At 33.5% G+C, this 17769-nt stretch overlaps 1 protein-coding gene and 1 long non-coding RNA gene across 3 annotated transcripts in view; one reads left to right on the top strand and one right to left on the bottom strand.

The window, feature by feature from the left end:
* Positions 1 to 2987, bottom strand: LOC106118221 (uncharacterized). The gene is made up of 5 exons (XR_001227913.1): positions 2869 to 2987; positions 2746 to 2788; positions 2308 to 2325; positions 1498 to 1527; positions 1 to 27 (listed from the first exon to the last, which is right to left on the bottom strand). It is a non-coding gene; the product is annotated as an uncharacterized LOC106118221 (long non-coding RNA).
* The window catches only part of LOC106118217 (uncharacterized), a 127165-nt gene that overhangs the window by 41053 nt on the left and 68343 nt on the right, over positions 1 to 17769 (top strand). The window lies entirely within an intron of this gene.

Genomic DNA, 17769 nt, shown 5'->3' with positions numbered 1-17769 from the left:
TCATCTCATTTGGTGTTAATGTATCTCCTACGAAAACAAATTCACATACATTACTTGCATTTTAATTAGCTTTTGCCCGCAACTTCGTCCGCGCGAAATATATTACTCAGTGATAATGTAGCGTTTTAATAGCAAAATAATTTGAAGTCAGTCCAATAGTTTTCGAGTATATTACATACAAGAAAACATAACTCTTTATAATATTTAGATATCGATTTATCTACTCCTATATTGCTAAAATTCTACATAACCGTATTGTTTTTCTTTATATCATAATGTGGCGAGAGAGAGAGAGCGAGAGGCCACCTGAAATCGCTGAAATAGCGAAGTGACCGTTGCTCATAGACATACGCAATTGCATATACGTTGCCTACCTTTCATCGACGGAGGAGAGGATGCACAGAAAGAAAATATATTCCTTTTCCATGCATCCTCTCATCCGGAAAGTCCACATCCACTTCCCATCCATTCCTTATAAGAAAAAGGGTGGGTGGAGAAAGAGGACTAAATTAGGCCTCCGGGACGCACACTCATCAGACGAAACGCGGAATTGCTTTCACTTGACGCCTGTCTTCTGTGTGGTCGTGGTATTTCACCGGGCAAGCCGGGCCAATTCGTGCGAAGATGTTAAAGCGGGCTCTACCACTGGTTAAATTAGAGTGAGGTTTGAAATGAAAATTTACTCTTAGAACAATTCTTTCGATTTTTTAGGAGAGATTTTAATGCATATTTTGTTTATAGGTTATCTATTATCTGAATGAACTATAATAGATTGTATATTAGTGCTGTGACGTCACCATTGTGAAAATCTCATTGTATCAATGTAAGCATTGTACCCAGTCTATGCTAGTGGAGCGATATTCGCTTTGTCATCATTCGCTTCTTTGTTTACGCCAGTAATCCTCAACCGATCTGAGTTCCACAAAGAACGCAACAGTTGCCTCTCCTTCCATACAAAAGGATATACGATTTATCATTCCTGGATAAAAACGTACCGTTCGTCGTATCTGTGGTGATGTCCTGACTGATTATGAACTTGCAGGTTATTCAATGACATTTTCGCGGTATTTTTAAACTTACTAAATGGCAAATGCTCGGTTACCGCTTGACCACGATCCCACCTGCTTAGTTATGTGTTTGAAAAACATATAACCATAAAGTTCGTCCGGTCGCGGCACCTTTCAGTCGTTTTCTATATAAGTATATGACAATGTACCACGAAAGTTTGAGTTATTTGTCATATAACCAATTTTACTTATTTATTTATTACTGACCCTTCCCAAGTAGAGTATGCGACATGCCGTAAATAATTAAGCCAAAAACTTTAAGGTTTATAAAACCTTGAACGCCGACCCCACGTGAATGGGATAAGGCCAGAGAGATGATGATGTATCCCTGATGGTCCTCAATAACTAGTTAAAATTTTATTAAAAAAAAAGTTAAACCGTAAAAACGTTTAGAAATGGCGAAATACAATATAATGTAAATCATTATTACCTACTTTCAAGGGGCAGCGTGACATACGATCTGAAATATAAACAAAAATAAATAAGTACATCATCAGCTCACTATACGTCCCCACCGAGGGGCTCGTAGCCTCCCCTAAGTTAAAGGTGATTAGGCCATAGTCAACCACGCTGGCCAAGTGCGGGTTGGTTGACTTCACACATATCTTTTTAATTTCTTCTCAGATATGTGCAGGTTGCATCACGATGTTTTCCTTCACCGTAAGAACGTCGAATAAATGTACATATGTAAATCGTAAACGGAAAAACACATTGGTACAAGGCGGGATTCGAACCCAGGACTCGCAGATTGCAAGTCAAGTCAAGCTTGACCCCTGAGCCACCGACGCTCTGTATTATTTTAATGTTTATATATTAATTTAAAATATTATGGACTTGCATAAAACTACGTATGACCAGAATAGACCACGTCTTGTGAAACGAGATTAGTGTTTTTGTATGATACTTCATTGAAAATATCATTACATTATAATGATTTATAAACTACGACTACATGAAGGGTTAATCTAAATATAATTGACATTGACACTAAATAATTGACAGAATCTAAAAGATTTTCTTTAGCCATGTAATAATAATGACTAAATAAATTGACAGTATCTAAAAGATTTTCTTTAGCCATGTAATATTAATGATTCAATTAAAAAATAATTCAGTATTCATTAGTCCAACTTACAACAAATTGGAAACTTGATTAAAATTATGTTACAGCAATTTTTAATCAGGACAGCCAGATTAGAAGACTATATGATGTAAGTTTAGCTAATTGTTAAAAAAATACCTGTGTTGATTGCTCTTACTGAAACAGACATTGCATTTATCAACATACTAAACCAGTAAGATCTACGAAATCACATAACCGTACACAATTAACCAGACTCCCAGTTTTTGCTCATTGAGATTATAAGCAATTTGCTATAACCCGCGACTCCGTCTGCACGGAATAAAAAAAATAATTACTAGCCTATGTGTTCCTCCAGATGTTCTATACCTACGCAAAATTTCAGCGATATCCATGTAGCCGTTCTAGAGATACCTTCCAACAAACATCCATATATCCAAACATTAGCATTTATAATATTAGTAAGAATAACTATAATTAAACTATAAAAGCTTAATATGCAGAGTTATCATAACAATTCGTAAATTTGACTTTTGGATTAAACTAAATTTAACATCCAAGCTATTTAAATCAAAATTCCATAAATCAAATACTTACCTCTCGTTGCTTCCTCGGAACACAAACAAGTAAATACGTACACCTAAACACAGGGAAACAAATTACAAACCATGTTCAAGTGAAATTAGACAGGCGGTAACAATTATTTGTGGCGCAACTCACAAATTCGAATATTATGAGGAAGGAGCGTGAAGTGATGAAACGTCCCTCCATTTCAAAACACGTCTACTTTCGCCTCGTAACGAAGTTAACTGCTACGTCGGAAAAGCAATTACTATCGAAATTAAAATGCAATGAGCATGTAATCTATTAACTGGCGAGAATATGTAAACGTATGCCGAAAGCCTTTTGTAATCAAAATGGTGAACGCCTGGTTTCAGATTAGAATTCTGTATTCAATCATCTAGGTTTTTAATGAAGAGTTAAATGGATGTAAGCATTTCGTATTTTCCTTTATTAATCTACAATTTCCTAGCTTTTATCTGCGAATCCGTCCTATGCCTATATTTTCTTCCGGACTATGTTCTACATATATGCTAAATTTCATCGAAATCCGTTGAGCTGTTCTGCAGTTACCTTCTAACATCTATCCAAACATTAGCATGAATTAATCTTGTCACATTAGTTTAAATATTATCTATACATTCAGCCCCTTATAAGCGTTAAGTGTCGTGACAGGATTAAAAGCGAAAAAAAACTGTCGCTAAAATTAAGAAACTTGTGCTTCAAGGTTTCGAGAATGTAGAAATTATAATTGTAATAAGAGATGTTTTAGTTAAAAAGTTCATGTATTATATTGCTAAATACTGGCAATCGCGTTGTTTGTTTTGACGTATCAAATCTTTGCTTTGAATACATTGCGAGAACATTACAACAACTCAATTTATGCGTGAGTGCACGTAATAACCAAGCGTGTAGGATAATTCCTGGTAAAGGTGTTGTTAAGAACTTCCAATTTTTGTTTATATTACTTTAAAATGTTCCGTTACTTTTTAATTTCATCTTACTATTACTAATATTATAAATGCGAATGTTTGAAGGGATAGATGTTACAAGGTATCTCCTGAACGGCTGTATGAATCTATCTGAAATTTGGTATGCCAAGATGTAGCCTGGAAGAACTCATAGGCTACAAATTAGGTTTCTAATTCCGCGCGGACGGAGTCGCGGGCAACAGGCAGTATGTATATAAATACATATTATATACAAATATATAACAGCGTTGCCACGATTACAAATTTGTTGTGTACACTTCAAAGGCATGCATGACACGGAAATTTAAATCACACATATGTAGACGACGTATAATAATTCAATAATAGCGAAAATTCGTGAAATGCCTTATGATGTAAATATTTATGAGGTGTCTGAAGTTTTACCAAAGTCAAGTTGATGTCTTTTATAAACGAATCAACTGCTTGTTAAAATCAACACCGAGGGCGGTTAGGCGGGGAACTTGTTCGAACAGAATAACTTTCGAAATTTTTATAATTGTCCTGGAGGACGCATATTTGTTTCCTGTTACTGTTTATAAATTTTATCGAATTTGATTTAAAAAAAAATCAAGTTTGATACCCGCATGTGTTATTGAAAAAAGGGTTTTGACAGACAGACGGACGGACAACAAAATGATCCTATAAGGGTTCCGTTTTTTTCCTTTCGACGTACGGAACCCTAATAACTGAAAATGAGGTATATAGTCGTATATTTACAAATATTGGCTTTAAAATAACGAAATATGTAGATGCGTGTCATGCTATATTAGATAGCAACGGTTGCTACAACACCGTTTGTTCGTAGGTGAAAGGTTTGTACGCGATGACCCGAGACGAAGCAGATAACGAAAGAACGAGTGAACGAGTGAACGATAGCGAACAATGTGGGTTCACTATTTCACCACTTAGCAACTCTCACTTCAGTGAAAAGATGCTAACGCCACAGAAATTACTCACATGTGTTGTAAAGAGCTCATTGTCCGTCCGATCTAGATTTCGTAAATTGTTTTTCCCGAGCCATCTACGACCCGGTACCCATTGTTCGCCGTTGCGATGATGTTCGGCTTCGTTTGCTTTATGTTTTTAATAATTAACACACGCTATTACAAAATGAAAATGGATTACGTTTATAATTTTAGCGTAATACGATATTATTTTATACCTCAATGTTGAATTTATCAAAATTATTATATTTTATTTATCTTCATCTAAATATACATCAATATTCACATCGTCCGGTTTAATTGACCGAAAAAGTTCTTGAACACAAAATCAGTAGATAATCTGTATTACTTACCATGATTTTATGACACAAAAATCTTTGTATGACACATATCCTCATCCCTGTCCTTATATTTGACAACACAGTGATAACAATATGTTTCAAATGGAGATGTTAGACTCTTAAACCCAGGGTTAGAGCGTTCTTTAAGTAATTATTTGCTATTATATGTGTAAAGAGTCATAAATTCGATCAAACTCCCTTAAAATATAAAGATTGCTAACTTTAATTCATTCAGAAATAATTTTATGATTACATCACAACAAGGATAAGCCAAGCGGTTAATAAAATGTCTTATTCAGGAACTGAATTTATGTCATACGATACTGCATTTAAATGTATGTGACATATTATATTACACAGATTAAAGCTACACAGTTGCTTCACGAGTCCCGACTACCTCGGTGCCTTGCTGCCACAGACAGTTGCATATTTTATATCTCAAATTTGTTTAAGCGCAGCTCAGAATAGTGTTTGAACAAAGATAAACTATCACTGGTTTCAAAGAACATACGTGCCGGTTGAAAGTAACAGTTGAGTTAACAATGTTACATTTATCTTAAAGTATTTTGGCGTTATCTAAAGCTTAGATTTAACAAAGAACATACATCTAACAGATGACTTTAACCTAATTTACCTTAAATAATCGCATACTTCCACTTTGCTATTATTAAATACTAGCTGTCGGAATACGGAATAAAAAAAAACGTAATTACTAGCCTATCTGTTTTTCCAGACTATGCTCTACGCCTAAATTTCACCGAGTTCCGTTCAGTCGTTTCGGATATACCTTCAAACAAACATCCATCCGCATTATAACTATTAGTAAGATTTTGGTTTGTTATACGAATTATAATCACTACTAATTAATTAAAAGAGCAAGTTCAATCCAATAATATTGTATGAACTTACATTAAAACATACAGCGTTGATTAGCTACTAATTAAAGCTTTCGTCAGTTTTATTACCAATCATTGAAATTGATTCACTCAACTTTGATGCGTATAAAAGTTGTATGAAAATGTTATGCAGGATTATACGAGCAGGATCCATTCACAATGAGTATCAGAGTAACTGCGCTGGGCTTTATTGACCGGGAAAGCTTTTTGTTTTTCGCAAAAGAGGACAACGGTAACCTATGCACCGCTGTAGCGATCCTTTTAAACTTTTTGCATGTTTTAAAATAGACTACAGAAAATAATAAAACAATTAACCTATAGTATGTTACTGATTACCTTTGTTTTCTTATTTATGTCCGCTTGAGATAAATTATAAATGCTACAACGAGAAAGATAAAATATGTTTTTTCCTTTACACAAGTTATCCTTTGTAATTTAATGTAATATTAATTGTTATATTCTTCGGTTTTATAAATGCTGTATAATATTTAAAAATAAAAATATTTTTTTATTATTTTGCATTTATACTAACATTATAAAAAGGAAAGATTTGAATGTTTGTTTGTTTGCATTAAATAGGTTCCGAAACTAAATTCTTTCACGATCGTAAAGCTGCACTATCTAGTGACATAAGCTATATTTATTTCCAGCTTAGGTTTTCAGCATTTAAAAAGCGTTTTTAGCGTTTCGGTAAACTCCGAATAAATTTCTTTTCACAATAATCTTTAGCATTTTCAATAAATTACAATAAAAACATAAAACTCTATTTATCTCTACTAAACTCATTTATTTAACTGGAAATAAAATAATTCATTCAAGAATTCGATTCATATTTGATCTGTTGTAACTGTTAATATATAAAAAATAAATAAATATATATTTTTTAAATTAAAACACGAATCCAAAAAACAGAATAGATAAAGCGCTACCTGAATTGAATTCTAAACACGATGATTTCACTATAAACATTTATTTAGGACGTCTTATTTGACAAGGCAAAATCGAATTTTCTTGTACATCTTAGAAGGGTACCAACATCGCTCACGTCACATAATTTCTCCGAGCCCGATGGAGATCCGCGCCGTCTAGACGCGACTAGGAACGTAAACAAGTTCTACGACTATCCCATTTCTTCATAGACTATCGAGTCTTCTTCCAGATTTATCTGTCGATAAATCCGATGTGTAGTAAGAATGCGGATGCTAACGCTGCCATGCGATTCCAGAAGGCTTGAGGCTTACAGACAGCATCGTGAGTTCACCTTAGCTTCACGCGTCAAGAATATTGACATATTGAGCCTTTATCCGGCTATGCGAGTAGCGGCTGTTATTAACACGTCTATCATATAAAACTACACCAACCTTTATATCACAACATAACCAGTGTATTTATTTATTTTTGTTTAGTTTCAAGTAAAAGGCGGGAAAATCTTGAAATATTTTTATTATGTTTAAAAATTATTGATGTTATAAATGCGAATGTTTCAAGGGATAGATGTTACAAGATATATCCAGAACGGCTGCATGAATCTATCTGACAATTGCTATGCCTAGATGTAGAATATAGTCTGAAGAAACACATACGTTACTCACTATGTTTTTTAATTCCGCGCAGACGGAGTCGCGGGCTTCAGCTAGCTTATTAGTATAACTTTCTACTGCTTTATATTTATCCAATCAATGTTTTGGAGCGGAAGATTCATATCAATCATATAAAATATTCCTATCTCAAAGAGAGATATTGTATTATTTAAGATCAGATTAGAACAATAAACAAAGTGCTTGGTGTACGGATCCGATACGATAACAAACAACTCGGATGTTCCGATGCGCGGTGCTTGGAAACAAAACAAAAGAGCAACACTGGTTTCCTTTCACGTCAAAGCTGGAGTAATCCGAGTGGATAACATTCGACCACTTACCGTTAAACAATGGTCCATTACGACCCACCAACGACTTTACAATACAAAATGCAATTTCTTATTGAAGACAAAAAATATAGCGCAGTTTGTTTTTATTACAAAACAAACGCTTTTTTTACTTAAGTATGATTGTTTCTGTATAAAACTTGTGCCAAAACTTTTCGAATTAGACATTTGTGTGCAGACAATGACTGTTCATTTTCCCATTTGCGATGTCACAATAAATCATACAATTTCTTACATATTCTACGCGTGACTTTTGATTTGAGTTGTCCGATACGAAAATATCCAATATAATGTTTCATGAGCAATATATTTACTGCCATATCTAGGAAAAATGTATCAAAAATAACAAATCACATTTGATATTTATCTTATATTGAATGTCATGATTCATAAACAAAAGTATCATTTTCATTTCATTATCATCAGCTCACTATAGTCCACACAGGGGCTCAGTGCCTACCTAAGTTAAGGATGACCATAGTCAACCACGCTGGTCCAGTGCGGGTTGGTTGACTTCACGCATTCACGCACTTCACTTTAAATAAATATCGACTTCTGAGGCTTTACTTACTGATAGGCTTTTCATCGAGAACAAAAAGGTAAAGCTTTATGTTTCTGTATATTGTTACAGTAGTGGAAACTCACGGGAAACATTAAAACTGGAACAAAGCGAGAATACCGACTGTTCCTTTTTAGAGTTCCCATCAATCGAGAGTAGAATATCGTTTGTCAGGAACAAAACTATTATTATTTGTATTTCGAATAGCAAATTCACAGAATTGAATTTCGGGAAACTTTAAAGTGAATTCTATAAATTTGAAAAGGTTCCATAAGCAAAATGTATATATTTGGGTTACTGATTCAAATTTCAATGCGTGTTTTTTTTTCATTTTGTTAAAAAAAACAGTAGACTTGATGTTGCATAATCCACGGCAATAAAGTAATTTCTATCGCCCCATGATAGAATACATAATTGCTTTTACCTTTTTAAAAAAGCGAAGGAAGTGCCACTTAAGACATTTGACGTGAATTGTTTTTTTAGAATAAAGATTCGAGTCGCAAATGCGGTGTCATCCCAGAGGAGTCGAACGAATACTGTGTATGTGTGTGTCATTCTTGCGTTCTAAGTAAGAAAACAATATTCGAAAATGTATGGGTAAATCTTAATAAGACTTTGTTTTCATTTCAAATATTGTGAAATTTTTATAACATCTTTAAATTGGTTAAAGTTTAGTGTATTTATAACAGGAGCAAAGTTTTATTCGCTTATTCCATTTAAGATCTTCCTGCTAAGAGAAAAACATCGCTAGAAAAGAAGAAAAATTTACTCCCTTGTCATTATTACCTTTTTAGTTTAATTAAATTGTCTATCATATGTAATCTAGTAAAAAATTAAATATATGAACCGAGAAATCCAAAGATTAAATAAATAATGAACGTCAACCATAGTCTTCAGTAACGACAGAGTATAACAGCATTATCTTGACAATACACTTGGAAAATGGTAGACACGGCACGGCATAAATAACGTACTTATAGGATTTTGTAAATAGGCAGAGGTATTCTGTTCGTTTCTTTGTCGCGAACGTGTGCAGGCGGTAAGCCACTGCGGGTCGCTCCATTACCAGTGAGAGCCTTGTGGATTTCAATTCGCTTTGTCAAAAGCGGTACAAGACGTTCGCAATGCGTTTAGAGACAAGAGCACTAGCGGCTATCTTCAAATCGGCTTTTCTTCACTCAACATCTAGATTTTATTGTTAAAATGAACGCTTGCGAACCACGTTTAAGAAATAAAAAGTTTCACTGCATATTTACACATTTTAAATTGTGTAATAATGTTATTCTTAATAGAAAGACCTACTCTCCAACCTTAAATGATTCTTACCATAAAGGTTATTACTGATTTCGTACATTTTCTATTTCATAATGTATAATTTCTCAGTAGTTTTAGTACCACAATACCCTTTAAATGTCCAAATTTGAGGACTATTGTTCATTAAAGGCACCTTCAAATTGCTCTACAAGATAGTTTAATCTTCTTGACACAATAGTTAGCTATTTCAATAAATCAGTCAGCGTCGTCTCTTGTGGATTCATTAACACCTTTTCCAAATTTATTACTCTACTGTAACACGTACTGCGGTCACCAGAACAAGATGATGTATTGCCTCATAATTTATTAACAAAAACTCATATCTTAACACATTTCTGTAACACTTTTGTAACATAGTGATTATCTTACATCAACGGTTTTGTATTTTTTTTTAAATTAAAATATTAGCAGATTTTTTTGCAAAATTACTAATATTTCTTTAACCATTTCAACTAAGCTCTAGGCTTGTGCTAGGATATGGTTGACGACAATAGTCGAATGGCGGGATTCGAACCCCCGACCTCGTGGTCGGAAATCCGCATCCTTAACCATTAGGCTATTGACGCTTCAATCGTATTTGTCGCAATTTGGTTATAATATATTTCTAAATTAATGTTATTCTAAATCGATTAACCATAAGATTGCAATCCTGAAAATTCTGTTTTGCATGCCTCTAGTTCTAACGATTAATATAAACCTTACTAATGTATACTTTTTAGTAGGCTTATTATGAGAAAAAATCAAATTAAAAAGCTTTTAAAACTTGGTACGCTTTTTCTCACAGGATTATAACAATATATTGAATCTTAAACCCAAACGTTTTCGTTGATAAACCCGCTAAAGACGGCACGTGTCGGAGTGAACATTGCTCGGAGCCGTCGAATATACGCCGCTGACGTAATTTGCACATATGCCAATAAAACGATTTGACAATTTACTCAATTTCTCTTTATCAATATCTGCACGAATAAAAATATCGTATCGTAAGTGATAATGGACAGTGCCTGATAATTCTGTAAAAAAGATTAATTGTGTTTTTTAATTCCAAGTAATAAAAGTATGCATGTTTCATAAATTGGCTTCGAATTCACAAAAATATCTACGTAATGATGCGAAAAAATTGACACAAAAATGCTTTTTTTTGTCAATTTTTTCTACAATTTAAAAATAGAATTAAAAATGTACCTGGCTAATATTTTTAGTATGTTAATTAAGCTTTACAAAATTTTTAGTTTTTAGTCAATTAGTCAAAAAATAGATTTTTCATTTTTGTCGACAGTACCCCTATGATATCCTGTATTTACCTTTACAAATATCATATTCACGCACTACCGAGCACGGAACAAACATTTAAAAGGGAAACGTTTTTGTCCCATCGCGGATTTCCTTTGCCCATGAGCCAGGATTTAGATAACACTCCCGCCGCCGCAGCCACAGTCGTGCTATCGCGACACAAATAAGTGAAAATAGAATATGCTTTCTACTTTATCTTCTTAATTATTTCTAACTTTTAGTTATCCTTACTTTAATGAATTTTCGTTTAAATTGTAACTGATATTTTTTTAATCAAAGTCAATACTAGAATTCGAATGGATATGCTATTTTCAATGCGATACATTCTCAAAATATTTTTAGGTGTACGATACGAAAGAAATTCAAAGATATGTGTGAAGTCAACCAACCCGCACTTGGCCAACGTGGTTGACTATGGCCTAGTCACCCTTAACTTAGGGTAGGCTCCGAGCCCCTCGGTGGCTGCTATATAGGGAGCTGATGATGATGATGATGATGATGATGTACGATACGACATACGCATAAATCCAATTAGACTCAAAGGGCCTACCACGAATGTTTGCGATAGAGTATTAGTAGTGGTAAGCTTTGTATAGAAATCGGAACAAACATCCATTCATCCATCCAAACATTCGCGATTATAACATTAGTAAGATGTAAGATAGACCCATAGAGTTTTTAAATACTTTTATTAACAAATCAAAGAACATTTTTAATAGATTTTGTAATCCTATTTAGATATATGACAAAAGCGAAAATGCGCTTGAAAATAGCATTATATTTTCCACCTCAATAACATTACCAAACTTAATGGAAAGTGTTTGCTAAGATGCGTCCAATATAAGAAAGAGCTGAGCGAATTGTGTCAAGTTCATAATAATCGAGTCGTTCAATGTCAGAGCGGGCGACGTAGCGAGGACGGCTCCCAGGCGACGCTCGTCGGACTCCGGGAAACATGACGTCACTACCTCAAACGTACATACATCCTTTTTCCTTTTGAACTATATAAAACCACAAAATAATTTAGATTTCTAGTGTAAAAATCTCGTAACCATAGAATAAATATTTTTTAATGCTATTAATAAGTATTCATTTAAAGTGTACTCTACATTTCTCAGTGTAAAATAAACATGAAGAGAAAGCAAAATATATGAGCCTTCAGATTTCCAGTTAACCAAGCAGAAAAATAAAAATTTGTCAGGATTTCAAACTTTTCAGCGTAAGTCAAACTTAGTAGTAAAGGCAACGTTGTTATAAGAAAATATAAATCCTTTCGACATACCCTTTTTAAAAACAAATTTACTTCACATTAAAGAAAACCACAGATGTGGGATCTGATGTAAGTAGATCTATTTACTTTACAAAAAACCAAGCAAACGCAAACATAATCTTAATGTAAGAAGACTATTATGTCACGAATCTAGGTAAGATACTCCAATATGTTTCACAAGGCCAAATCCATTTGAATATTTTTTTTATTAGAATATAGACAAAACAACATGAAAGCAATTATCTATGTTAGTCTCTCCTGTCCTTCTGGGTTGACTGGAAGAGATCGCTTATATTGATAAAGCTTTGCTATGTGAATTAGTTTTAGTCATGTCTTTATATACTTTGTAATAAGAGTTAATAATATATATATATATATATATATTATAATATATAAAGCAACAATTTGCTTCGCTTTCTTGGTTGAAATATAATTTTAAACCGTTATTAAGATAAGATGGTCAAAAATTTAAAACAAACCTTCAGTTTTGTTTTAAAAGTTGAAACTCGTTTCTGTAAAAGCAATGTACCAATTTGCCTTTCAGTAGTTGATTCATTGAGTACTCTCGAAGCTTCAAGAGATGCGAGCGCCAAAGCTGATCGAGAACCTCTTAACTCTTAACAAAATAGAATTCTTGGAATATCGATACATCTAAAGGACCTTTTGTTCTCTTCATGTTGAACATCAACTAATGTCGATGTTTGCACCTAAGGTTGACATCTACTATAGCTTAATGTCAAAATATCAAGGTCGTAACTAGGAATTATAAAAAAATAAATATTATTTAAAAAAAAATAAGCCCAGATGTCTACATTTCTATGAGACTTCAGGTAAGAATCGAATAACATGTCACTCTTTGGTCCAGTTATTTAGGTGTTTTAATGCTTACCTTGTTTTATAAAATAACTATCATAGTAAATAGCAATTTCACATTTATAAAGTCTTGCTAAAATTTCGATAATACGACTGCAAGGGAATAAATAAAGCGAGTAGTAAATTTTTAGTGAATCCCGCAGTAGTTGGTGAAGGCGTGGGTAGAGGGTAGGAGCTGGGGGGCTGGCCTGATGCCAACCGGAAGACAATCCTGGCGCCGACTCAGGACATTTTGATACTCCCTGCGTTATCGTTGAAATATTGGCCTTTCTATCTGAATTAGATCAATGTAACAGTACAGATATCAAAGGATTTCAAAATGGTGCTCAAAAAATACGTTAAATCCATAACACGTTCAACGCTACTACCATTTTCATACTATAGTGAAATCAAGGTGGTATTGAACGTGTTAAAAAATCCATGACCTATATCCGTAATATAATAAATTAATGAACCAAGTAATGAATAAGGAAGTTTCCTCTTTTTAAGGAGTTCCATGTGCGTCGGTTATTCTAATAAATAAATTATTTCGATCACACGAGATGGATAGATGCTTTTTTGTCCTTGCACGCGTGTTAAACCTTTCCTTGTTACTTTATCGTCACAATATTTTACATTTTATCATTTCCCATAGCTTCAAAAGGTTAAAAACATACCCTTACATATGTTGAAATGTCAGCATTATATTATAACGTGGCAAACAATATACAAATCATATTTCTAACTGAATCATATATCTAAAATTTGTCTGGAATACACAAGTAGCTAACCTTCTAAGATCACCCTTGAGAATCTGTTGTGAGAGCATTCCATACATTTCCTCCTACGCGTTAACAACTTGCTTATTACGTAGTAATTATCTCATAGAGACGGAGTAAGCAACAACCATGTTAGTTTCGCTTATTCTCCGCCAAAGAGCTGTAATTTAATTTGTATCTCTAGTGAATAATAAATATTCATTGTAACTAAACTTGTTTAATATATAAAGAAGAAATTAAAATAAGATAGACAAAGTTACGTTATAGTATCCAAATCGATGATATTTGCATAGTACACTGTAGTCATGTTGACAATCACACTTTAATATCTTACTAGCTGTCGCCCGCGACTCCGTCCATGTGGTATTAAAAAAAACTCAATAAGTATCCTATGTGTTCTTCCAGACTATGTTCTACATGTGAGTCAAATTTCAAACAAACATCCATCCATCTAAACATTGACATTTATAATATTAGTAAGAAGTAAGATATGATTCTATGATATGATATTGAAGTAGAATTTGTATATGTTTGCTAAATAAATTATGCAAAGATTATGAAAATTACAATTTCAAGGCAGACATTTCTCTCGGTATATATTTTACAAAGCGTAAACAGAGTACATCGTAATATTTCCATCGTGTTTATAAATAAAATTCCCGAGAAAGAAGGCTGAATTGTTTTCAAGCGAGAGAAAATAAAGGGAATATTATCATAAGTAGATTTATTATTTTTTTAAATTAATAAAGTACTGATTATTCAACGCTATAATACACATTTTATTTATTTTGGGGTAGAAACCACAACTCAAATTTTAAGTCTTAAACTGCTACAGTAATAGTCAGTCCGCTCAACGTATTTTTTTTGTCTTCCACTTCAATAATTACAATAAACAGTAATACCAACATGCAAAATTATGCTGATTTTAAACTATTAAAAGGCCGCTACTGTAAACGTAAATAAACAAGCCGGAATTAATTTTATAAATCGGGCGTGGGTTGAAAAAGGCTGCCGGGTTAACGGGGGTAAGGGGAGTTACAACGGCTCATATTGAGTGCTCGGGTACCGATTAGCATTTCAGAGACGTGTGACAAAATGCTTCGCACCTTAAATGAACGACGAACATCGTCATTAAACGCCTTTAGTTACGTGTCTGACTTAACAAAACCCAGCCGGAGGAGACAGGTGAGTTCTCTAAATTTAGCCGTTAGATGGCGCTTTCCACTTGCCAATGATTAAGACGGCCTGCCAATCACCCGTCGCGATGTTTCGAGGATAAAACGAAGCTATCCCTTGCCGGTTTTATCGGCGATAAATTCTCTGAGCTTTATAAGATTTACATAAACTGCTGTTTAAATTTGTTACCGTGTTGATGGATTTGTTGTTTAACTGTTTTAAACTATAACTTATATGTTTAAACGAAATCTAAACTATCAGTTGTCAATGCAAAATATTACACGGAAAATGCTAAATCTAAAATCGACTGAATCCAATTTCGTTTGGAAAACATCTCTGTACAATATCAACATTGTTTTTCCCGAAAAAAATCAAACTGACTCTTAGTGAACAATGGGTTTACCATGCACACTCTGTTTCAAACTAGTATGTTTTTATGTAATATGATAGTAAACAAAGGATATACAAAGGTTTTGTATTAGGTCACCTAAGTCGTATCTGGGTCAGCCGGGCGCTGGACAACCACTGTTGAATCAATACGTTAACGGCCTGTTCGATTGTTAACGAAGATATGAATGCGATGCTGCACTGTTACAATACAATGCAATTTATTAACATAGGCAATATAGAGGTGAAACCAGCAACATCAATGAGATTTCAGATTATATTCTTGATTAGCGGTCGTCCGTGACTCGGAAATCGGCTAATAATTCTTTATTGGCCTATATGTTCTTCCAGACCATGTTCTACCATGTCAAATTTCAGCGAGATCTATGCAGCCGTTTTGGATATGCCTTCTAAAAGATATCAATCCATCTAACTTTACATCTAAATATTCGCATTTCTAATATTATATTAAAATAATAAGTTTCTTATTCAAATGTTTTTCAATTCAACTGTTGTTTCTATGAATAATGTTTTCAGTGGCACAACCGCGTCTGCATAGAGTTTTTAGTTTAATTGATATGTACACAGTTAAAGTTAATTGGTAAATCCATTAACGAAATGCAATCTCAGAGAACGGTACAAATAAAATATCATATAAATTAAATAAGCACGGTTTTATTATAATTCTATTTTTATTTTTCTTCCAATGCGTCAGTGATTAATAAATTAATAGATTTTTTGTCTACCGATTCGTAGCTGTTAGATATAGAATACAGATTTGACTTTGTGTATAAAACGATGTGTGATTTTGAAAATTTTGTCGGTAAATTACAGTTTTTTTTTAATTTAATAGTTAAGCACACAAGGAAAATGTATTTGACTAATCTTACTCTAATATATTATAAATGTGAATGTTTTGAATTTAGATGTATGAATGGATGTAGAACTTAGTCTGGACCAAGCTTAATTGGCAGCCTATACCTATTAAGTTTTTTTTTTTAATTCCATGCTGAGAAAGTCGCGGGCGACAGCTAGTTTTTCAATAAAATTCATAAACTTAGCTATAACTCTAAGTGCGAGTTACTTTTACTTTCATAATAGCCTCGAAATAGGAAAGTATTTTAGCACACAATAAAACATACTTCCCGAACGTATGTTGACTTTATCCAATTTGCAAGTGAACAATACAGGCATTGTTTCACAGCGCGGCTTATTCACCGGACGCTCTCACAAAGGAGCGTTACTTTCATATCACTTGTACCCTGATCTATATCAAGAAGCTTTGTTACTGAACCATTTCCTATTCTTACATTTATATTTAAACGATTCGCTATAACTCTTACGATTTTTTTATCAACACGTATTGATTTGCATAAATTCGTACAAAATTATCTTATTTATTTTGTACTTTTATGCTTACGATAATGCCCTGGTTAAATCTCCTTTATGTTAGTACTAAATGTCGCCCGCGACTCCGTCCGTGCGATATTAAAAAAATACATAATTAGTAGCCTATGTGTTCTTCTTTCATCGTAAGAACGTTGAACATCGTAATGCAATTTGCACATATCTGAGAAGAAATTCAAAGATATGTGTGAAGTCAACCAACCCGCACTTGGCCAGCGTGCTTGACTATGGCCTAAGCACCCTTAACTTAGGGTAGGGTAGGGTGAGCTGATGGTGATTGATTGATTGTGTTCTTCCACACAATGTTCTATATGTATGCAAAGTTTCATCGAGATCCGTTCAGCTGTTCTGGAGATACCTTCAAACAAACATCAATCCAAACATTCGCATTCATACTATGAATTAATAGTAAGAAGTAAGATATGAATAACATGAGAAATCTAGACTAACACAACTTTAAGTAAGGATATAATAAATACGAGTGTGGTACTTAGTCAATTATATTATAGTGTATTTCTTCTTGCAAAAATCCGCGAGAAATACCATGGAACGTTTACGATCCGCGTAATTTAGTGTGGTTGGTTTAGATTCAGTATTTACCTCTTCGTTCGAGCGTTTTATTACATTTCAGGTTTTTTACTATCACTAAAGGAAACTAAGTTATGTACATGAGGATTTAAGTAGGTATTTGAAGCAACTTTTTAAGAGTAAAATGAAATACAAGACTTTTAATTCACATTCGTATGTTGTTTTTGCGTGAACACAACAATGTTCTATTCACAAATTTACCTCCTAAATACTATTATCCACATCGCAATTATTAAAATTGTTTTGTAACTTTCTTTTATCCTTGGCTTAGTAAATTATAATTCAAAAAGTTTCATGGCTTTATAAAGTATTTAATTACATAATAATATTTATGA

Source organism: Papilio xuthus, unplaced genomic scaffold, assembly GCF_000836235.2.
Source record: "Papilio xuthus unplaced genomic scaffold, Pxut_1.1 DF827597.1, whole genome shotgun sequence".
In the NCBI taxonomy this organism is placed as follows: Eukaryota; Metazoa; Arthropoda; class Insecta; order Lepidoptera; family Papilionidae; genus Papilio; species Papilio xuthus.
This window is presented reverse-complemented; position numbering and strand designations above follow the sequence as displayed.